Consider the following 24,255-nt stretch of genomic DNA (forward strand, 5'->3'; position numbering starts at 1 on the left):
ACACTTAAAAAAAAAAACCATATCGAATTCCCTTGTTAATTAGTTTCGACAAGCACTTTAATAATGTCCGAAAAAGATGAACATGCAGGTTTCATGAAGGAGCTGTTCGGGACAGAAGTTACGAAAGAGGAGGTGGAAAAGTAAGCAAAGGAACCTAAGACCAACCCGCAGAAATCACCACCACGAAGCAAACTTCAGAGGTAGTGATTACAGTCCATGAGGAGGCAATAAGAACCAGTAGGAGGGAGAAACTAAAAAAAATTTGGTAAGTGGCAGAAGAAGCTCAAAAGAAAAATGCCGAACCAAAGATCCGAAGGGTTCCCATCGTGCTCCGTGATCCCAAAAATTTCGACAAGTACTATGAGCCAAGGGTAGTAGCACTAGGTACTTACCACCATGGTAAACAAAAGTACGAGCAGACAGAGAAAGTCAAGCTTCAATTGACAGCACACTTTCTCAAAGATAGTGACCAGACTACTAACGCTGAAAAAGTTAAGGACAAGATTAAGGAGCTAAGGAAGTGCTATGATGAAGAAGCAACAAAGGACTAGATGACGAGGCCCTCGCGTGGATGTTGTTCGTTGATGGGTGTTCAACGTTGGAATTCATGTACAAATATAAAAAATTGGAAGATGTTGATGCAGAAAATCAGCAAGGATTTTAGATCAACGTAAAGTGTCGAGTTTGTGACCTTCGTTTGGTTGCTCCGGTCGACTAGTGAGGATAATATCACTAGTACAAAAAAATACTTGCACAAAGGAGCAAATTGCATTGCACAAGGTCACTTTGCGCAACGTTGACAACTAAGCGTCACGCAAGGACATTTTGCGCAACTGGACTTTGCACGATGAAGATTGCCGTTGCGCAAAACAGTTTAGGGCAATGAAGGTGTACCTTTGTCGGGCAATGTTGGGAAAAAAAGCAGTAAAAGTCTTGGTTTGGCGCCAAAAGCTTGCTCGACACATAGACTGCATTGCGCAAACGGCCCTTGCGCAATGTTTTGTTTCACCGTCGCACAAAGACTACTTGCGCAACACGGTATATGTGTTGCACAAGTTTTTAGTGCCAAACCAAGACTCAACTGCATTTTTTTCCCAACATTGCGAGATGAAGGTACACCTTTGTTGCGCAAAAATGTTTTGTGGGACAAAGGTCTTCGTTGCGCAAAACTATTTTGCCTAACGAAGGTACAATAGTCATCGTTCAAAGTCAACGACTTTTTCCTCATCACTAAGCAGTTTGGGAGGCAAAAATTGCAAACCCAGTTGTAGCAGCTACCTCCCTCCCCCATCTATCTTCAAAACCTTCTCCAATCCCTCCCTTGCTCTTAAATTCATCATTCAAATATTTCATCTCTTTTCTCCTCCATTTCCTCTCCTTTCCTCGATCTATCCCTATCCGGTAAGCAATTTGATTTTGTATATGTAACTTTGAATTGAGAATTCAAACTAAAACAACTAAATTTGTTTTGTACAGGATTTTTGTATACGAATATCATTGAAGAAAGAATTTGAAGGTATTTTCTTCAAATTGCATATGAGATTTTTGTATATGTACCTTTGCCTACGTGCTATGCCTTTTTTTGGTCATGGTAGAGTTTTTTGGGCTTGAATTTTTAATTAATCTTTATTAATTTTACCTATTAATCTGTATATTGCCTTTGTTTCCTATATCTTCTCTACAATCTATTGGAGTCTAAGTGAGAAATGGCTCATTTCTTACGTTTTATCACATGGCATCTCATATTTAGAGCAAATAGGGTGTGTGCTTTACCACAAGGATATTTTTCTTGCAAAGTAATACTTTCCCATCCAAAAGTTTGGTACATCCTGGAGTCCTCTCATGTTTTCAATTGCTCTAATTTATTATTACTTGGTCTTCTCTGAGTTCTGTTTCCCTCCAAATTACTAGTGCTTTGCTTTCTCATGTTTATTGCTTCGAACATTACTAGTGAACAACAACTGATTCCTAAACATTTCTTCAACTATCAAGGGGGGCGCTTAAGAGGGTTTGACATGTAGGTGTAGATATATGTGGTTGAGAGGTGTTGACGTTTAAAGCCATGCATTGCAAATGGTTTTTAAGAAGGAATTTTAGGATTGTGCGATTGCATTCGAATCTAATTACTTTTCATGCTAATAACATTTCTTACTTTTCTGTGCATCGAAGGTAGAAACAATACTACTTTTGAATTAGTATTGTTTCTACCTTTGCAATGTTGCTTTATATATATGTGAAAAAAATGCAAGAAAGCATATGATATTACTTTGGCTGCTAATTGATTAGTTTCAAATGAAAGAAAGGATTAGTTTCTAATGTTATATTTTTATGGTTCAAAAAGTGTATAGATGTCGCAGTTGATCAATCATCATTGGAGTGTGACCAATGCGCCTTCCATATTATCAGCACCTACTACTTCAGCCGTGAGTGCTCCATTGATTGGGAAGTCTACACCCCTTACTGAGGCTACTTCTAGGGCATCCTAGGTGCCCACATCATCGACGTCATCAGTGTCAGTTCAAGTCTCCATCTGAGAAGCTTTCGTCACTCGGGAATTTAAAGGAGCATTGTTTGTACCATACTTGACCAATCTCAAAACTACCAAGCACCGGTCAACTTTATAGCTTCAAGGATCCACTGAAAGGTTCATGATGAGGCACCCCTGCCGAAGCATAATAGTTTTCTTCCAACCAAGAGGCCAATCACAGCACGACACATATCAAAATCAGAATAAAGCTCATAGAGTCCCACATCGATCGCGGACAAAAGCTGGAGACTCTCCAACTATAAAAGAAGACCATTCTCTTACAATGAATCCCTAATGTCATTATTGTACTTAAACTAGTCATTAGAACCCACTAATGATAATTATGCTTAAACTTATGTGTTTGTGTAAATCCTCCAATATTAATGAGAACTCTTCTACTTTGTGGATGTAGCTAGACATAGGGTGAACCACGTACATTTTACGTTTGCTTCCCTATCTCTATCTCCTTACATATTATCCTCACTAGTCGACTGGAGCAACCTAGCAAAGGTAACAAACTTAACACTTTAAGTTGTTCCAAAGTCCTCGTTGATTTGGTACATCAACATAAGATATTAAGATCAAGAGAGACCATGTGGCATTTACAAAACAGGACGTGCTTTTGCTAGAGAATCAACTCCCTTATTTACTCCTCAAGTTGCTGATCGACAAGAGAAATACACATGAGCAATGGAGTACCTCAATTGAGGTTTTTGTCAAGATGCATGGTGGGGAACCACTAGTTAAGGGCCATGCCAAGGAAAAAGATCCAATTCATCTTCTTAGCCTTCTTTGGACAAAAATGGTAGGACGTCCACCTAGCCCGAGTACAAAACCAGGATGTACTCAACTTCTTCACCTTTTTTTTTTTACAAGAATGGTAGCATGTCCACCTAGCCGAAGTAGTATGCACCATTCACGTCGTATTAGTACAACAACTTCATGAAGTCGAGATCCATTTTAGGCTTAGTGAGAAAAACTCAATGAGGGACATAAATTTTAAGCCTCGGTTTCTATGTTGTGGATTCCTTTATCTTCTTATAATAATAATTGACGACTCGATGGGGCCTAAGTTCATAAACATGATAGCCTACAATATGTGTCATGATTTCCAAAACAACTTCAAGGTCACCTCTTGCATAGGCTTGCTCGATTTGCTCATTGGTCATCCAGATGATGTGAAGCACTTACGGAAAAGGGGCATACTTCAAAACTTTGTTAGGAGTGATGAAGAGTGGCTCAACTCTTTAAGGAGATAACCATTGACTTGGTCCCTAAAGATGCAATTTTCTCCAATGTTAAAGCACAAATAGAAGATCACTAGATCACTACAAAAGCAAATTGAAGACATTGATGGGTCAATTCTTTCATGACTATTTCAGTAGTCCCTGGACTTTCTTGGCTTTGATTGGCGTTCTATTAGGACTTGGCTTCAATAGTATTCAGTGTGGCATGCAACCTTTTTCGATCCCTTTCCCTGTGATGCCGTATACAAGTACCTGAAAACCACTAGTGGAAAAAAAGCTTGCGCAACAAAAAAAATTTTGTCGCCTAAGTGGCACTTGTGCGACGAAAACATAGATTGGTCGAGCAAAAAATGGCAAGATACAAAAAAAAATAACTTTATGCAATGAAAATATTTGTCACGTAAGGATACTTTGTGCAAGGAACACATGTGTTCGTTGAGCAAGAAAAAACGGGAAAAATTTGTTGCCGCCAAATGTTTGTGCGACGAATATTTATCGCGCAAAGTTTCACTGAAAACGCTCAAATGCCTTTAAACGCTCCCATTTAAGTCTTGGAAAATAGTGCCTTAGGAGTTGAAGAAGTCCATGGTGGGGGAGTTGTCGGTCAATTTGTATTAAAGAATGTATTATTATTTTTGTTAAAAAGTAGTATTTTTTTAAATTACTAATCTATTTTTGTTGGCATTAATACAGGTTCATTAGGATGTTGATGAAACCGATGAGAAGTAGCGAAAGTACTTGGATGACTTTTTCAAGATGCATTTCTGGCAGTGGAAGTTTGATGTGCAGAGCGGACTCTAAAGCATAAGGGAGTTCTCGATCCCCTACTGATGCCCCGGAAGAGGAGGATTGAAGTTTATTTGTTTTTTTTAATGAAATAAGATATAATTGGACGTTATGTTTGATTTTATTTAATAAATTTATGTTATATGGATGACCATTAATATTTACATTAGTTATACTATGTATTTGGGTTAATAAATTAGTTTTATTGATTATTTTGGTAATGCTTAATTAGGTTTGATCTTTTTATTTAGATTAAAATAAAAATTTACATTAGTTAAAAAGAAAATGGAAAAAAAATGAAAAAAAAAATTGTCATCTAATACTCCCTTCATCTTCTTCTCTGGGTTGATTGAGCTATCTCAATGTTTCTGGTAAGCGTTTTTTTTAGGGTAAAAGTATTAATGTCAATTCATACTGACGCCATGAAATTCGTTGTCTATAGGGATATTGTGTGTGAATAGTGATTGGTGGAGAACGATTTGAAATGTATTTTCTTCGTTTTTTTTAATATAAAATTAATTAAATTATGTTGAATTTATGTTGTTATGTTTATATTATGTTGTGCAATTATATTTTAATTATGTTATTAAATTGTACGTGACGTACAAATATGTGTTGTGATATACGGAGTTAATTGTAATTAACTTCATATTTGTTTTTTTTTTATAGTAAAACTTAGCTTCCCGTTCAAGGATTAGTTGCATTTCGCACATGGATGTGAAAGCATGACTGTGGTCCAATTGATTCTTGAATTCTCCCATTATTTGGACAGTTTGGGAATGCAAAGTTATGGTGCGTAGTTTATGGTTCAAGGATTAGGTTTCGGTTGTGGGGATTTCGGTGTCATCTTTGTACGTTCTTCGGGTGGCTCATAGGTATTTCATATCTACATCGTCCATCTGAAGATTTGTACAGAGATGCTGCCGAAATTCCTCCACGTCGAAATCTAATCTGATGTAGCTGTAAATTACGTGACATAACTTTGCATTCCCAAATGGAATAAGGCCCTTACTTGTGGCAAAAGGTGACAATATCATGACGAAGTTGTTGTGATTGTTGTACTGTTATTGTGGTTGTAGGCAGTATGGACAAAACATGGATACCGAACCCGAACAGATGCGCGGACGAATACTTGGATGGAATCGAGGATTTTATTGAATTTGTACGTACACACAACTCATGTACAACTAGAATCCCGTGTCCTTATAGGAGGTGTAACAACACGTTAAGGGACACAATTGAAAATGTTCAATTTCATTTAATAAGGAATGGAATGGTAGAGACCTATAATACTTGGAACCATCATGCGGAACAATTAGATAATGCTTCATCTTCAAACACCACAAGAGTGGGCAATGTTGAACCTAATGTGGATTCTAATGAACAAGTCATGGATATTTTATATGATGCTTTTCCATTTGCATTGACAAACACCAATCAAGAAAGGGAAGATGACGTGCCAACACCAATGGACAATGTAGAATTCGAACAATATGAACAACTATTAAAAAATGCCAACTAAGAGTTATACACGGGGTGCGAGGGCTTTTCAGTTCTCACGGCCATCGTGGAACTAATGCACAATAAAATAAAGTATCGTATGCCGAACTAATGTTTCAATTACTTTTTGGGGCTTTTCAAGAGAATGCTACCAAAGGACAATTGTTTGCCGAAAGACCATAGAAACGCGCAAAAGGTGTTGAATGGTCTCGGTTTAGGTTATGAAAAAATTCACGCATGCAAAAACAATTGTATTTTATTCTATAAAGAGAATAAAGCATTGGCTAAATGCCCTGTATGCAATGAGTTGAGGTTCAAAATAACATCTCAGAATAGAACGATTAAGATCTTACAAAAAGTCATGCGTTATTTACCTTTGAAACCCACGTTGCAGCAATTGTATATGTCGACGCATACTACCATCGACATGAGATGGCATAAGGAAAAATGGGTAGATGACGATGTGATGAGGCATCCTGCAAATTGGAAGGCATGGAAAGAGTTCAATTGAATGTTCTCTGAGTTTGCTGCTAATCCCTGGAATGTTGGATTGGGACTTGCCAACACCACAACAGTTGGCCGATTTTCGTATTTCCATATAATTTGCCTTCTTGGAAATGCATGAAAAAAAAAAATATGATGATGACTTTTTGATAATTAAGGATCTTGGTAAGTCAATCGATGTTTTCTTAAGACTGTTGGTTGATGAGCTGAAGAATTTATGGATAAACGGTGTGCGCACATATGATAAGTGTACTGGAAAGATGTTCACTTTGCAGCCATCAATTATGTGGACTGTGAACGATTTTTCCACATATGCAATGGTTTCTAGGTGGAGCACTAGGGGTTATATGGCATGCCTTGTATGCAATGATGATGTAACATCTGGTTGGCACGTCGGAAAAGTTTGTTACCTTGGTCATCGGAAATGGTTTCCATGAGGCCACGAGTGGAGGGAAAAGGATAAAGATTTCGACGGGAAAACAAAGCCTCACCTCAGACCTAGAGAATGGTTCGGTGATCAGATTTTGAAACAGCTTAACCATTTGGATTTTGCTCCGTTCGGGTGAGTAAGACCAGACCTTCTACACGTATGAATTGGACACATAAGTCTATGTTTTTTTAGCTCCCGTATTAGTCGAAACTAAAATTCAGACACAACCTCGACATTATGCATGTTGAGAAAAATGTATTTGACACATTGGTGGGCACCATTCTAGATATTGAGGGCAAGACAAAGGACAAGATCAAAACTTATCTTGATTTTGAACGAATGGGAATACAGAAGGGTTTAGGGATGGATAGGGACAGTGATAAAGCCATAAAGGATCTTTCATTTTTTTTTCCATGAAACTGAATGACAAAAAAAGTTTTTAAAGTTTTTATCATCTGTAAAGTTTCCCGACGGGTATGGTTTTAATGTGGCGCGTTGTGTGAATGTTGACGGGGGTAAATTTGTTGGACTAAAGAGCCATGACTACCATGTGGTTATGCAATGCCTACTTCCTGTGGGTATTCGATACCTATTGCCGGAAGATGTGGTGAAGCCAATCATGTTGTTGTCTAGATTTTTTCCAAATTGACGTCAAGAATGTTGCGAAAGATGAACGTAAATCAGTTGCACCATGACATTGCCCAAGTCCTATGCAAGTTTGAGATGATATGTCCTCCAGCTTTCTTCACAAGTACGATTCACGTGATGGTTCACTTTCCGGAAAAGGCATTGCTTGCTGGTCTTGTCAACTATCGCTGGATGTATCCAATAGAAAGGTATATAATCCTCATCATTTATTTATTCATCATTAATTGACGCTTGCTAATTTGTATCATATCGTTTTATTTTGACAGGCTTCTCGGGAGTTGAGAAAAAGTGTACGCAATAGGGCGAAGCCCGAATGATCAACTATAAAGGCTTGGATGTCATATGAGTCGCTTACATTTTGTGGAATGTATTTAAAAGATGTGGAGATGATTTTCAATCGTCCTCGGCTTAATAATGATGGGGGGTGTAAGAAAGGAGAAACTTTCTATTTTTGACCAAAGCGCATGACCTTTTGGAGATCCTGTACGAAATGAGTCGTATTCCAAAAATGACATGGACGTAGTGCATTGGTTCGTACTAAACAATTGCGACAAGACAATGGAATACCTAGACGAGCATGAAGAGATGATGAAGCAAGAACATCCATCACATTTGTATGCCAAGAAACACCGTGAATTGTTTCCATATTGGTTTCTCAAATATTTAAGTTATAAGTGTTTTGTATTTGACATATATATTGTAGTATTTAATTTGGGAATATTTATTTAAACCCATGTAACCTCTCTCTACACCCAACTTACTCTTTGTACCCATTTGATTTTTAACTAAACTATTAATATCTCTTTAAACCCAAATTTACTACCTTAAATACCCTCACAAACCCAATTCAACATGCAAATTTCTCTTTACACCCATTTAAAAAATAAAAACCCAAAATCAAGCATTAGTCCCAAAGCTTAACTTTCATCTCTTTCCTAGTCTTGTTCATAAATATCTCTACCAACTTTATATATTTTTTGTTGTGTAAAAGTTAAATATTTTATGCTTTAAATGCATGTTCGTTGTGTTCACTTAGACTTTTCCCTCATCAGCTTTGGTATGATTTCAAAGACCTTGGTGGAGGAACCTGCTATTGGAAGTTTGCAAAATAAAATGGAATCCACATCGTTACAATAAATCCAGGATTGGTGATTGATCATCTCTCACAACCAACTCTGAACACAAGCATGGAGCTTATTCTGAAACTCGTAAATGGTACTCCTGAGCAAGTATTTATAAAATTTCATTACTCATTAATATATTGCATGATTTTGTCAAGTAATCATTCCTACTAGAGAACCTAGGATCCATCATGATTAAAAGCTTAGGGTTTGGACGGTGGATGGTTGTTAAGTTTTAAACGGAGAGCCCAAAGCTCTTCGACCAAAACGAAGATGGAAAATCCAAACTACAGAGAGGTTACAGATTTTTAACATCATCGGTGCAACAGTGAGCAACAACTAGAGCGCAGTGGGTTGATCAATTTACAAAAAATTCATGAATCGAGCAGCAACTATGACACTTATTTGGCGTGTCCGTGCATCGTTGTAGACCGGGATTGATGAAAAAAATTGAAACTCAAATACTCTTTTTCTAAACTCTAAAAAATTGAAATCAAATGAACAAATAATTCATAAATCAAGTCGTGGAGGATTCAAAAGTTCAAAATCATCATCCATCAATAAAAAAAACTTGTTTTTCTCCATAAGAGCTATTAGGTTTTAGCTGGAATAAACGTAGGATAAACACGGAGTGATGGTAGAGTTTAATTATAGTGTGTGGGTTTATTAATAAATTTGAGTTTTATTATTAATTTTATTTTGTACTTAATAGTAATTATGCAATAGGATAAAAAAGACAATTAACATTTAAAATTTAAGTAGGGTGTAAAAAGAAGTTACATGGGTTTAAATAAAATTTTCCATTTAATTTTCTCAAACTAACAGGTGTATGTTTTTGTATAATGTTAGGTTAATCAATTGAAAGCATCAAATTTTCCCACTTATGGTGAAGAGTTATATAACCTAGCGTTCGGACCAATTCTCACTGAATTGTTCTTGAGTTGCCACATTAACGGCGTCAAGTTTTTGGGCGCTGCACAAGATGACAAGTTGTGTACACAAAACAGCGGTGTCCATGTCCCAGATGGAGGCGAAAGTATAGACATTGATTTCTATGGCAAACTAACAAGTGTCGTACAATTGCTTTACAAAGACCGATGCCAAGTGATCATGTTTAAGTGTTGATGGTTTGATACAAACCTAAATAGCCAGGGAAGTGTTAAAATCGACCATGGCTTACTATCTGTGAACACTAACAGAATTTGTTACGAAGGTGACCCTTACAGTTTGGCAAACATGGCAAAACAGATTTTGTATCTAGATGACCCTAAAGACAAGAGAGGTTGGAAAGTTGTTCAAAAGATGGATTAGAGGAATGTGTATGCTATACCAGAACAAGACCCTACTAATGACGACATAGACAATGTCGCTGATCAATGTTTAGAATCTTCAATGGAGAATGATGAGGAAACACTCCAAGATACAAATCTTATCCAAGAACCATTTTAGATACAAGGAATGGCTTCAATCGGAATACCAATTTAGTCAATTACAATTAACCTCGATAATCTTCTTGGATATGATGTTGCAGTGGGCTCGAACGACGGCAGTGATGTACCTATCGACGAGGAGGGAATGGGAGACTGAAAATGATGATAACAACGATAATGAAAGTTGTTACAGTTTCGATGAAGAATAATGCAACTTATTTGTGACTTGCTCTGTAAAACGCATTAAATGATATTTTTTGTAATTTATTTATCTTATGTTATAAATAAATTGCTTCTATTTGAATAAATTTAAATTAAATAAAATTTGATCCGAGTAAATTTAATTTTCAGAGACTTGAGCGACGAAGGGGAATATACTCGTCGCACAAGGAACATTTGCGTGACGAATACCCTCTTGTTCATCTCTCAAGGCTTTGAAAATTGGGTGGCCTCAATTTCTAGGGCATACACCCAAAAAATTTCACGAAATTTTGAATTTGTTGCGCGACGAATACCCCTCTTCTTCGTCGCGCAAGAATGTCGGGATTTAAAATTGACAAACACCCTATTCCCCTTATTTCTTCCTCTTTTTCCCGACACTGCAAATTAACTCTCTTACTCAACCTTTCTCCCCTCTCTCCATCTGACAGCCCTCTCTCTCACTCAATCTCTATCACTCTCTCACCCTATCACCCTCTTTCTCACTCATTGTCTGTCATCCTATCTCCTTATCGCCCTCTTACCCTCTCACCCTCTTGCTCTCTTTGTCTCTCTCGGGAAGACACTCTCTCCGAGGTAATTTTTCAATTTACTTAACTCTAGTCTTGTACTTGTAATTAGGGTTCTAGGAAATAGTAATTGTAGGATTATTTCTTAATTTCAAATTAGGGTTACGAATTTATAAATTTAGGATTTAGTAATTTTAGGAATTAGGGTTCTAGAATTTTAAGAATTTGTAATTTTAGCTAATAATAATTTTAGGAATTAGGATTCTAGAAAATTGTAGGAATTTGTAATTTTAGTTATTAATAATTTTAGGAATTAGGGTTCTAGAAAATTTTAGGAATTAGGGTTGATAGTGGTACCCATGGCTGCTGGGAAGTTTTACCACTCTGTAATTTTAGGAATTAGGGTTCATTAGTCGCACAAAAAAGATGGATGTCCGTCAGGATGTTGCTAAAAATATCGTGAATGTATATTAAACAAAAGCTTATTTTAGGAATTAGGGTTCTAGAAAAAGTTAGGAATTAACTAGGTTTTTGTGAGTTGATAAACTACTGATTTTGTTCACGCATATATGGTATTGGTGACTTAATTGTATACCATTCATTTCCCAAAATAGTAAGGATTGTGATATTCGAAAATTGTTAGTAAGGCTAAGCTGATTTTATGCTTGATTTCAGATTTAGAGATTTAGTTAATTTTAACGGTATATGGTTTAATTGCTTGATTTATGTGTACTTAATAAATTTTTTTTCTAAGTGTGTAGATGTCGCATCTTATTAAAAGTCATAAGGCAGTGATGACTGCACCCTGTTCGATTCCCCCTCCTCCTACTTCAGCCGCCACTACTCCTACTGAAATGGACCCCAAGCCGGTTAATCTGGTTGATCCGGTTGATTCGGTTGGTCCTCAGGTCTCCCAGGCGCCGGTATCATCGACCTCTTCAGTGGTGCTACCTGTTAGCGCCAAGCGTACTCACCGCCATCCCCACACGCCCAACACAACATCGGCATCCACTACTGATGCCTTGGGGTCACAACCAGGTAAAGTTAAATAACTCCCTTTATTTCCTTGTGAATTTTGTGATACATATATTAAGTTCAATCAAAATTGTTACATACTGCAATTGTGCATTTGTTCTAAACTTGGCTTATTCAACTATTGTGATTGTTGTTGGATATCATATATTATTCGTTACAATGTCCAAGGTTTGGGAAATGTTATAATTTTAGGAGAGGTTCTGCCGAAATTTCGATATAATTTGTAGTGTTTGTTTGACTTTTTTTTTTTTTCATTAAACAAAAATACACAGGGACCTTGTCGCTAGTTGAACACTGTGAAAGGTCACCCAGATGACCAACAAATGTATCACGATCGGGTACGACGACCGGCATTGGGTTGCACCAATGGCGAAGCAGCATAGCGCATTGGCCCACGACCTTGGTCAAGTCGTTCAAACCTATTGTCCTATGCGATGGAAGTTTGGGAAGGCTATGCCGGACGAGGTAAGGACGAAGGTGCACAATTATATATTTATATTAATTAATGTATTTAATTAATTTGTTACATTGCAAACGAACTACAATTTCGACGACATCAACGATAATATGTTAACGAATGTCAACAAGCTCTTTGCTAAACAGCCCAAGTAGTGGAAGAGCGACCTTCACCAATATTTTAAGACGTTTGATGATCTGTAGGTCATTCTTGAGGAGGGTTACTTGAAGGAGTTTGAAGGCCAGGAAGAAAGTTGGGTGTGGCTCTGCAGTCATTTTCAGGAGCCTGGCTATGTGGTATGTTTTTTATATTAAGTCTAAAAGTATTATACATTTCTTACTAATGTTTATTGATTTTTTTATATTTCATTTAAATTACAACTAATACGTTTATTTTGTGTATAACAAAAGAAGGTGAAAGCCAACAAGATCAATCGGGAAAAGAAGACTCTTCTCCACCATTCGGGTTCAAGGCCCTTCTCATATAGGATGGAGGCGCGACAACAGGTAGTAATAAATCTTTTCATATTCAATTTTTAATATGTCAGTAATATTAATTTTTTTTCATACTAACATTTTTCTTATCTTGTTTTATTCAGGGGGCTCAAAATTCCTGGAGATCAATGTCTTTGCCGATGTTTATGTTCGACCCGAGGATGAGTTGGCCGAGTCCCTTCATGTAAGTATTCTTCAATTGTAATTACTATCTTACGCATTCAAGTATCATGGTTATTATTTCAATGTTATTATTAATATTTCAGGTTATATTACATAGGCAACGATGATGGAAAAGTATTCTTCAATTGTAATTACTATCTTACGCATTCAAGTATCATGGTTATTATTTCAATGCTATTATTAATATTTCATCTTATATTACATAGGCACCGATGATGGAAAAGAGGCAGTTGATTCTTCAGGAATTTACCTCCCAGCTTCTTCCCAGCACTTTGATCAAGTTCGTGGATCCCCTCGAGGATGCGGGGTTTCAAATCCTTCCAGACAACTTGGATCAGACTCTCGGTCGGAGGCCAGGAAGTATTGTAGAGGGATAGGAATGTCAGGCGGCGGGAACCTAGAGCCTCTTCATCCTTGCAGTTGAAGCGCAAAGTGGCAGCTTGGATAGAAGAGGTGGCCAGCCTTAGGAGTGAGCTCGCCTCATATAAGAGCCAGATGTCACTGATCATAAAGGCCCTCATCGAGTCCGGCATTCATCTCCAGGATATTCATGCCCCGTCAACATCCGAGTCCCTCCAACCTGAGCATGCCCAAAACTCCGTTCCTTCAACGTTTAAGCCCATCCTCATCCCCAAGGCCTTCTTGCCCCAAGATTTTTAGCTGCCTGCGAATGACCCTGTAGATTATTCCACCTTCTTTTCTTAGTTACTCTCTTAGTTTTTAAACTTTTTCCTTGTATGTACATTTTCTTTTTATTTTAAATAAATTATTTTTCTCTTCATTACATTTTTTTATTGCAATTTAATTTCATTATTTGATTACAAAATTAAAACCATAACAAAAAAATAAATTTAAAAACAATAATATTTTATTTTTTGCACGACGAATACCTTCATCTTACATAATTTTTTGCGACTATTCCGTTTTCATCATGCAAGAATAACTTGTCATCGTGCAAAGTTCTTAGAGCGAAGATTAGTCGTCCCATGTATGTATCCAAACGACTGCTACTCGTATTCTAGCATTTTGTCTGATGAAAATCTTCATTCCTAAAAATTTGGTGTGATGAAGACGGAACCATCACGCCTTCATTGACACGACCAATGTGTTTATTCGTCGTGCAAAATCTTTCTTCACAATCTTTGCACGACAAATTTTGCGTGACGAAATTTTTGTCGCTTTGACGTTTGTACGACGGGGATAAGCTTTGCGCAACCAATTTGTGTTCGTCGCGCTAAATGTTAAACGTAGTAGTGAACACACCCCGGTTGAGAGATTCAGGTACATATCAACTCTTCTGCATCTTTCATGTGGTTATATAGTATTCCTGAATTACCGCTACCTCTACATTTTTTCCCGAGTCATAGTTTTTCGACGGTCCTCTCTCCATTTGATATTCTACTGTAGGCAAGTGTGATGACTAAAATAAGTGAATTATATTTTTTTGTTGTTGTTAGAGCAGTTCCACTGGAGGTGGAACAACCCAGCACCTAATCAAAAAACCAAACTAGGGGTCTGTCAATCCACTTCAACCCACAAAACAGCCTGGCACCCAGCCCAAGCTAGGCAAGAGACCAGCCCATTTTTGACTGACCCAAGGACTAGCCTATTTGGTTGGCGCGTGCAGCTCAATCGCGTGTGGGCATGAGTAGGGGACAAGGGTGCAGGCGGCGGGGCCCGCTATCAGCCCACTTGCTCTTCACCCGGAAGTAGGCGACGTGGCACTCTCTATGCCGTTGGATTTTCAACGGCTAGTTTTTCTAGACCGTTGGATTTCCAACGGTAAAAAAAATTTGAATTTCACTTTTAAACTAGACCGTTCGATCACAGATCAACGGTCCATAACAAATCATTCAACAAATGGGAATGTTGGCAAATTGTCAAAGATTGCCCCAGATACAAAATTGTGGCAACTGGTCCAGAAGTTGTCATGCACGGTATAGGTCTACATAGTTCACCAGAAGCAGACACGACCGAACAAGAAACCGACACATTTTGCGAGACGGAAAGGACGCCTGAAGAAGTGCCAGAGACCCAACCAACTCGTCAGTCCCTCAGGCCTCAAGGTAAAAAGGCATCAAAGAAAAAAGGTAATTCTTCCAAAATGACTACACTAAATATATGGAGGAACTTGCTCACCAAGGTGAACTAAGGATGGCGCACGAAAAGGCAAGAGATGAGGTAAAAGCTGCTGCTATGGCAACAATATTAGCAGCTACTGAGAGACGTGATGCAGCGGCTGAGAGACAAAGAGTAAAAGTTAATCGAGAGAACGAAATGATTAGAGAAGCACTTAATCGAGAAAATGAGATGCTTAGAGAAGAAAGGATGGCTCAAGTTGATCGTGACACTATGAACAAGCCTCTAGTAGGACTATCTCCAAATTCAAAATATTTTTAGACATTGGAAAAAAAAGAGGTCGTGCGAAGGAGGCGTGCAAGAGATGCGGAAACAAGTCGAGGGGGTTCTAGCTACACAAATCCTTCCTACAACGAAGATCCTAGCAGCACATATCCTAGCTCCGGAGATTTTGTATAATTTCGTATTTATTTGTAGTACTTTATTTAATTTCTTATGTAATTTTTATGTAATTTCATCTTTATTTTTAGTACTTTATTTTTATTAATAGATGTAATTTCTTATTTATTATTAGTACTTTATGTAATTTCGTCTTTATTTTTAGAACTTTATGCAATTTCAATTTTTTTTTTTGTACTTTATTTAAACACATCAAATAAGATTACATAAACTCACCAAATAAACTTAAAAAAAAAAAAAAAAAAAAACACCGATTAAATTTACATAACCTCACCAAATAAACTTTAAAAAAAGGAGATCGTTTGTGCCATCACATTTTTGGACTAGGTGCCAGCACATTTTTTTAGGGGTGGAGATGCATTGGTCTATTACTGTTCATTGGAGAAGTGGATAAATAGACTGGGTGCTAACACAAAGTCCTTAAGGATGGAACTGCTCTTAATGAATGAAAATGTACATATGCGCTTTGTTCTTACTATATTGGGGGAAACTTTTTTCATATTGTATTTGTAGGTTGTCATTTGTTAAACACACTTTTTTTTCATGCCCATTGAAATGTCATTTCAATTTCATTTTAGGTGATAAAACCAACCGTCCTGATTATATTGCGGTTTCGCTAATTTACGTTCAATTCTAGGTTGTAAACAGTCGATGATTATAATTGACAGTTCATTACAAGTTTAGTAGGAACAGATTCGACATGACCTCTTAATTAGCCATAGCCCCAATTGTTCATGGAACTACACTTGTCCCGTGTATCACATTTGATATTCCTGTCGTACGTAGGACAATAGCTTTTCATTCCTGTCCCAAGACTCCCAACTAAGTATCACGAATAATATTTTATGTCAATAAAGGGGAATCATGACCAGTACTACTTCCTTGCTTTAATTAGAGTGTGTTGCAAACATATATAAATGTTAGTTACAGCTTCCTGAATAAGTTAAAGGCAACAGTTGACCTTTAATTATCCCTCAATAAAAACATTGAGTTGTTTTTAAAGGTGAACTGTTAGTTTAGTTTCTAAATTATCACCTGAGTAACAATTAGGTCCCTAAATTATTTTTTTTAGAAAAATCAATTCTTGAATTAAAAAAAATATGTCAATTACATTTCTAATATTAGATTCGAAGCTACTATATTAAATTTTTCGTCAATTTAAGTCACATTACTTGCATGTGATACAATTGGAGGGTAAATTGGTAATTTTTCATAAAGAAATAGTGTATGGAACTTTGGAGGGTAAATTAGACGTTAGTGTTTGGGCCCAAAATATTATTGTTGGGCCGAGCAGCAGGATGTGCTCGGCCCAAGGTGATGATAAATACTATGGGCCGAATAATAACTCCCGGGCAAGCTGGCAGGGTCGGCCAAATCCTATCCCAAGTAGTCCGGATGAATAGAAAAGGTCAAGGAAGTCCTAGTGCGACCAGGATTCTCGACCAGCAAGGAATGGAGTCCCGAAAAGAAGGAAAATTCAGAATCCAAGTAGGAGTAGGTTTGTTCGAGTTAGAGGTGAAATGGGACAAGGACTCCCAATCCAAATCAGAATTGGTTTCAAGGAATGGGGCACTATAAATACAAGAGATCATACAACAGAAAAACCCCTTCAAATCAGCATACAATTGCCCTGCGCAAAACCTCTCAAACACCTTGAGATTTTTCCTTTTCTTTTTCCTGCCGACACACCTTCAGTTTGGATAAACAGCACTGTGGAAGCACCCGGCGAGCACCTTCAGTTTGGATAAACAGCACTGCTGCCGCAGAATCAGCCGATCAAGACGCATCTTCAGTTTGGATAAATAGCACTGCGTCGAGGTCGACCGGTTATCTATCTAAGTCTCGGCCGAAAGGGGTTTTCGAACCTTTATTGGCAGAGGTCACCTTGCTAGACTTCTCGGCATAGTCAGGTGTTACGAATTGCATTGCTCGGCGTGCTGGACGTCGAGTGGTTTTATGATTGGATACTCGCAAGTAAGTTTCAGGGTTCGGCATATCGACGGCCGAACTACGTTCACCATCAAGACATACATCACGTTCGAGTACCTGTGCCCATATAGTTTGGTCTCGATTCGACGTGCTTATACTCTTACGAATATAATCACAGTGACCGAATCGGGCTCGGACGATTTGTGAACTCCGCAGAATTAGCAGCCTTGTCTTCAGGCTGTAGAACCCAGAGACCGAGAGTGTTCCTTCCTCGATCGCAATCGCAAGATAGAGAAGTCAGCGACGCGCTCAAAGCTACATCAACAAATTTTACTCCTCGGCCAAGCTCGGCCGACGAGTTGGCACGCCCCGCATTCGACCGAAGGGCGTAGTTAGCTTATTAGTTACTCGGCCTGCGCGCCACGTAGGTTTTGTAATTTTTAGGGTCAACATTTTGGCACGCTCGGTGGGACCTTTGTGCTAAACCTTCGGAGTTCATGCCCGTTGAAACACGGTCTACAAAGAAGAAAATAACCATGGGAAAGTCAACAACTGATTTGCCAGTGCAAGGCCTTGGGCAGGATTTGTGCCTTACAAAAAATCCGATCATTGTGGCACCGCCTGAGGCCACAAGTGTAACACGCCGAGAGAATGAAATCTGTCTCGGCGGGCAACCTCACAACCCAGCAGTCCCGAATCAAACGGCTAGGATGTTTGTGGAAGGGATTGTGGAAGATTGTGATGACGATGGTGGAGAAGGTTCCGATCCACCAACTAGGACATTCCTTAGGAGACGACTGGATGAGCAGTATCGTCAGGTCGAGCAGTCGATTGGTCAAAAGATGAATGATTTGCTGGAAGCAATACGAAGTAACAACGATACACAGACCAGAATGCTTGAACTATTGGTTAGTAAAGCCTTCGAAGATGGCCAGGTCGGCCAAACTCGGCAGCTCTCGACGAATGTGCCCATACCAGCCGAGAGAGGGTCCGCTCGACCGCAACCAGTCACCTTAGAAAGAGGACCAGGAAATAGATCCGAGGGACCAAGCCAGGGAGAAGAAGCCGCTTCCGTAAACATGACCGAAGTCCAGAGAATGATTGATTCGGCCCTGAAGAAAGGGCCGAAGTTTCCAAAATTCATCCATCCATACCCGGCTTATGTAGATAGGTTTGAATACCCACGAGGATTTAAGATCCTTGATTTCAGCCTCTTCGCCGGGGAATCGTCTTTATCCTCATTAGAACATGTGGCTCGTTTCATAGCGCAGTGTGGAGACGTCAATAGTGACTTCTACAAACTACGGTTGTTTAATTTTTCACTGACAGGCTCAACTTTCGCCTGGTACATTAATCTTCCACCCAATTCTGTGCAGAGTTGGGAAGAGTTGGTCGAAAAGTTCCATGAACAATTCTATCGGCCAGGGATGGAGATGTCCGTATCATCCTTGGCCAGGATGGCTCAAGCATCCGACGAATCTCCAATGGAGTACTTAACAAGGTTTAAGTAGGCCAGGAATTGGTGCCGAGTACCACTCCCCGAAGTGGAGTTTGTCAGGATCGCCCTCAACGGATTAGACGTGGAGTACAAAAAGAAGTTTCTGGGGGCAAATATTCGAGATATGCACAAACTTGCTCAACACGTTGAACAATATGATTATCTGCTCTGAGAAGAAAAGATATCAAAGTCACCATCCTGGGGGACGTTGTATAAGAATCCCACGATTAGCTATGCATCGGCCGAAAGTGAAGACCCTCAGTATGCTAGTGTGGATGCGGCCGAGATAGTAATAGACAAACCCTATGTTTGCAAGGCTTTGGCGCAAGTGACTACCAAAGACGCCAAAGCCCGTTTAGCCGCCGAGGAAACGAGTAAGTCATCAAAAGTATACACCTTTGATATCACCAAAGCTGATGCAATTTTCGACCAATTATTGGCAGCAAAAATCATCAAGCTTCGGCCGGGACATACTATCCCTAAGGCCGATGAATTAAAAGGAAAGATATACTGCAAGTATCATAATTCTAATAAGCATGCAACCAATAATTGTGTTGTGTTCCGGGACACAATTCAAAGTTGGATCGAAAAAGGAAAGTTGAAATTTCCGGAAAAGCAGATGGCGGTCGACGTTAATCCTTTCCCTTCAACAACGATTGGTATGGTGGATGCTCACCTTCCTAAAAACAAAGGAAAGGCCAAATACGTCCCAGTGCAACATGTCCGCAAACGGAATGGTCGCACAAGATTACAACTTGATATTTTTTCAAATGCACCACCAACGGAACAATCGAGGCCACCCGCCGATGAGCCTATGACGAGGTCAAGTCCCGACGAAACTCAGGGATCAAAGGTTTTATGTGACCATTGTAAAACACCAGTTGAACCTGGGAAGAAGATATCTTCAACACCACCCACGGCCCCTACAACATCATTAAAGGGATTAGGTCCACGACGTCAAGTGTTTGATCGACTCGGCCTACAAGTGCAGCCGACAGACCAGACCTCGATCAGGCGGCGTCTTGACTTCGACGCACCTTTCTATAATGATGATTATTACTCGCGCAATACCGACAGTTCGGGCTCACCAGCCAATCGCAAAACTTTCAAACCACCCAGGACATCGGATCAACGCTGCTACAGTTACAATTCTCCGACTGGTTTCTATACAGCGCTGTCCAAATCCCAAAAACGTCGTCGTCAACGAATAGATTGCATGGCTCGGCGACGAGAAGCGCAGGCCAGCCCGGCCAACCAGTGGTAACCAAAAAAGGCCGTGGACAACATCAGCGAACGGTCAACCCCGACTATTATGATCGAGTTGGCCGAAGGGAAGAAAGTAGCAGCGGCCGGTTTCGAAACCACCATTGAGGAGGCTGAGAAACGTATCAAGATCCTTCTCCGGCCTGGGGAAACGAGAGCTCGTCTAGAGTACTTTAGACAAGAGGCCGAAAGGAAACTTTCTCCGTTACCACCGCGCGAGCAGTTTATCAAAATACGGCGCAACTTACATCCTCCATTCCTCGGTGAATCCCTGGAATACATGCGAGAGTTTCATAAGAAATACTCCGCAAATGACTTGTACGGACTCCCCAAGGCATGTCAGGAAGCCCTCGACTTAGCTCTAACTTGCCCTGATGCCGAGCAAATTATCCAGAAAACCTCCGACCCAGCAATTAAAGCTAGGTTCCAACATATACGGGAGGCTCGGGTCCTTGGTTTTGAGGTCGATCCCTATACAGATATCAACGCCGCCGAATTACCCTTTTCGCTAGAAGATCTCCAGCATTTACGTTATCACTTCGAAGTTTTCTCGGCTGTATCGCTCTTCGGCCTCACGGCCGACGAAGAAAAACGGATAACACGGTTGGATACATATCTAGACACGAGGAACGCCCGTATTGCTTATGAAGAACGAGCCCGTAAATCTTCGGCAGTCAACATCGTCGAGGGAAATAGCCCACCCGCACTTGATTTGGTTCCCACGTCTTAGATACCGGTTCTTACCGAGGAACTCAAAAGTTTGATCGAGGATGTTCCGTCGACTGCTACAGGGGATAGTTCTGCAGAAGACGATGACCATGACCCAATGGGCCCCTCGGTCCTCGAACATATGGAGATCAGTATGGTCCACGTTCTACCAGCTGAATTTCAACCAAGTACCCACCAGTCAAGTTTCTTGGATGGGGACGTAGTTGCCGAGGAAGCAACATAAGTAGACTTCGTTGCAAACGACGACGACAGAGAAAACCAAAGCGGGGACAACCTTAAGGCAGCTTTGGCCGAGCTATTTCCCCGCTCCCCCTCGGTTAATCTCCAACACCTGAAGCCGTTGTACGTCACGGCTCACATCGAAGGATTTCCCATTTCTAAAGTATTTGTCGACTGTGGAGCCACAGTCAACATTATGCCAATATCCGTCATGAAGGCTTTACGCTGTTCTGATAATGAACTCATTCCATCAGGGATCACTATGAGCAGCTTTGTTGGTGACAAATCTCAGACCAAAGGGGTGCTCCCGTTGGAAGTTAGCATTGCCGGTCGTTAACACATGACGACATTTTTTATCATTGATTCCAAGACCGATTATAACGCATTACTTGGCCGCGACTGGATCCACCAAACCAGTTGCATTCCTTCATCACTATACCAAGTCCTCATCTTTTGGGATGGCAAATCGGTCATAGTCCACCTAGCCGATAACCAACCATTTGAAACCAACATGATTCAGGCTCGCTATTATGATGATCACGTCGGCTACATCACCCTCCAAGGCCTTAACGAGGATGGGCGGCCGACGAGAATTTCAATACAAAAAGTGATTGAAGTCGGCGCCGAGACAGTCCAACAGGATTCGGCGAGACTTGGCTTGGCGAACTTGGTCATCAATGCCGATGATTGAGCACACCACGCAAGAACGGCGTCAGGCCGCGGTTTCATCTACAATGGAACGTCTGCTGGCCCATTGGTACGCCATTACCAAGCAACCACATTCTGGCATCAATTTAATCGAATGTCTGGCCGAAGCAGATAACGGCCCCGTTCTATCTTTCGATAAAGTTCAGGCTGCGCCGGCCGAACTCGAAGACCATCAACCTCAAGTCAAGGACCCGTTAGAAGAAGTTAACGTAGGCACGGCCGAGGATCCTCGAACATTGTTTATTAGTGCGTTACTCCCACCGTCTATGAAGGTCGAACTCCATAAGCTACTCCACGAATTTAAAGATTGCTTTGCGTGGAGCTATCATGAAATGCCAGGCCTCGACCGAAACCTTGTGGAGCATGAGCTACGCATCAAAGAAGGGTGTAAGCCTTTTCGACAACCCCCTCGCCGATTTTTGACTGAAGTACAACTCGGCATTAAGGAAGAATTAGTTCAGCTTCTAAAAGCCGGGTTTATTAGGACCGCTCGGTATGTCGAATGGTTGGCCAATATCGTCCCCGTGTTAAAGAAAAACGGTGCCCTTCGTATTTGCATCGATTTCCGTAATCTAAATCTGGCTACTCCCAAGGATGAATATACGATGCCGATCTCAGATTTATTAATTGATGCCGCAGCTAATCATGAACTGCTATCTTTTATGGACGGTCATGCGGGTTACAACCAAATTTTCATCGCCGAAGCTGACGTCCACAAGACGGTTTTCCGTTGCCCGGGGGCACTTGGTACTTACGAATGGGTAGTCGTGCCTTTCGGCCTCAAGAATGTCGGCGCCACATACCAACGAGCCATGAATATGATCTTCCACGACTTAATCGGTACAATCGTCGAAGTTTATATCGATGATGTGGTCGTAATATCCAAACGTCGTCAAACACACCTGGATGACCTGAGGCAAGCGTTCCTTCGCATGCGCGAGAACAACCTCAAGATGAACCCGGCCAAGTGTGCTTTCGGTGTTTCGGCCGGTAATTTCCTAGGATTTTTGGTGCACCATCGCGGCATCGAGGTCGACGAAAATAAAGCCCGCGCCATCATTAATGCCCCACCTCCGACGACAAAGAAACAGCTCCAGTCTTTACTCGGGCAGATAAATTTCCTCCGACGTTTCATCGCCAATTCTGCCGAAAAAATGAAAGCATTCTCTACGCTCCTTAAACTGAAGGAAACCGACCAATTTGAATGGCACGAAGAGCATCAAACTGCGTTTACGCAAATCAAGGTGGCCCTTTCCACTCTGCCTGTGCTCATTCCACCTTGTCGCAACAAACCCCTTAAATTATACATTTCGGCAGCCGCCGAATCCATTGGTTGCCTCCTCGCGCAAGATAATAATGTCGGGCGTGAACAAGCTATCTTTTACCTTAGCCGAAACCTGAATTCCCCAGAGATTAATTATTCACCTGTCGAAAAACTTTGCTTAGCGTTGTTTTTTGCTGCCTCCAAGCTTCGGCATTACATGCTCCTAACAGTTACGCAGGTCATCGCCCAAACAGACGTAATTCGTTACATGCTGACTCGGCCCATTGTCAAAGGCCGAATCGGGAAATGGACGCTCACCTTATCCGAGTTCAGCCTTCATTATGTACCCCAAAAGGCCGTCAAGGGGCAAGCCCTCACCGACTTCCTGGCCCAACACCCTTCCCCTTATGGTTTTGAGGGAGGCGACGTCGACATCGGTTTCGTTACCACACGCGATACCCATTGGACTATGCATTTTGATGGTTCCAGTACTTCGACCTCGGCGGGTATCGGTATCGCAATTCAGTCGCCTGACCACCGCCGATGGTATTTTTCTCTCAAGTTAGATTTCAACTGTACCAATAATCAGGCCGAATATGAAGCCCTCATTATCGGCCTCCATGTTTTACACGATTTGTGGGCCCCCCGCGCTCTCGTCCTTGGTGATTCCGAACTTGTGATTAACCAACTAAACGGCGTGTTTCGTTGCGTGAGTTGTACTTTGGCTCCCTATCACATGGTCGCCACCTACCTGGCCGAGTCGTTCGAACGGATCACATTTGAACACATCTCACGTATCCACAATACTGACGCCGACGAACTCGCCCAGATCGCCTCCAGAGCACAACTCATGGGGGGCAAACTAGGTCGAATTGTGGGAATTGCGACCACAGGTCAACGCTCGTACCCCGCCTTGATCAATCAGCAAACTCTCCAACGCGCACACGTAATACGTACAAGGGTAATGTCGCTCCCATCCCTACTAGAACGAGGAGATCCCATTGAAGTATGTGCCGT

At 40.6% G+C, this 24,255-nt stretch overlaps 1 pseudogene; it reads left to right on the forward strand.

Moving 5' to 3' along the window:
• Positions 1 to 63: 63 nt before the first annotated feature.
• Positions 64 to 10,350, forward strand: LOC137744456 (UPF0481 protein At3g47200-like; annotated as a pseudogene).
• Positions 10,351 to 24,255: the final 13,905 nt, after the last annotated feature.

Source organism: Pyrus communis, chromosome 9, assembly GCF_963583255.1.
Source record: "Pyrus communis chromosome 9, drPyrComm1.1, whole genome shotgun sequence".
NCBI classification, from domain to species: Eukaryota; Viridiplantae; Streptophyta; class Magnoliopsida; order Rosales; family Rosaceae; genus Pyrus; species Pyrus communis.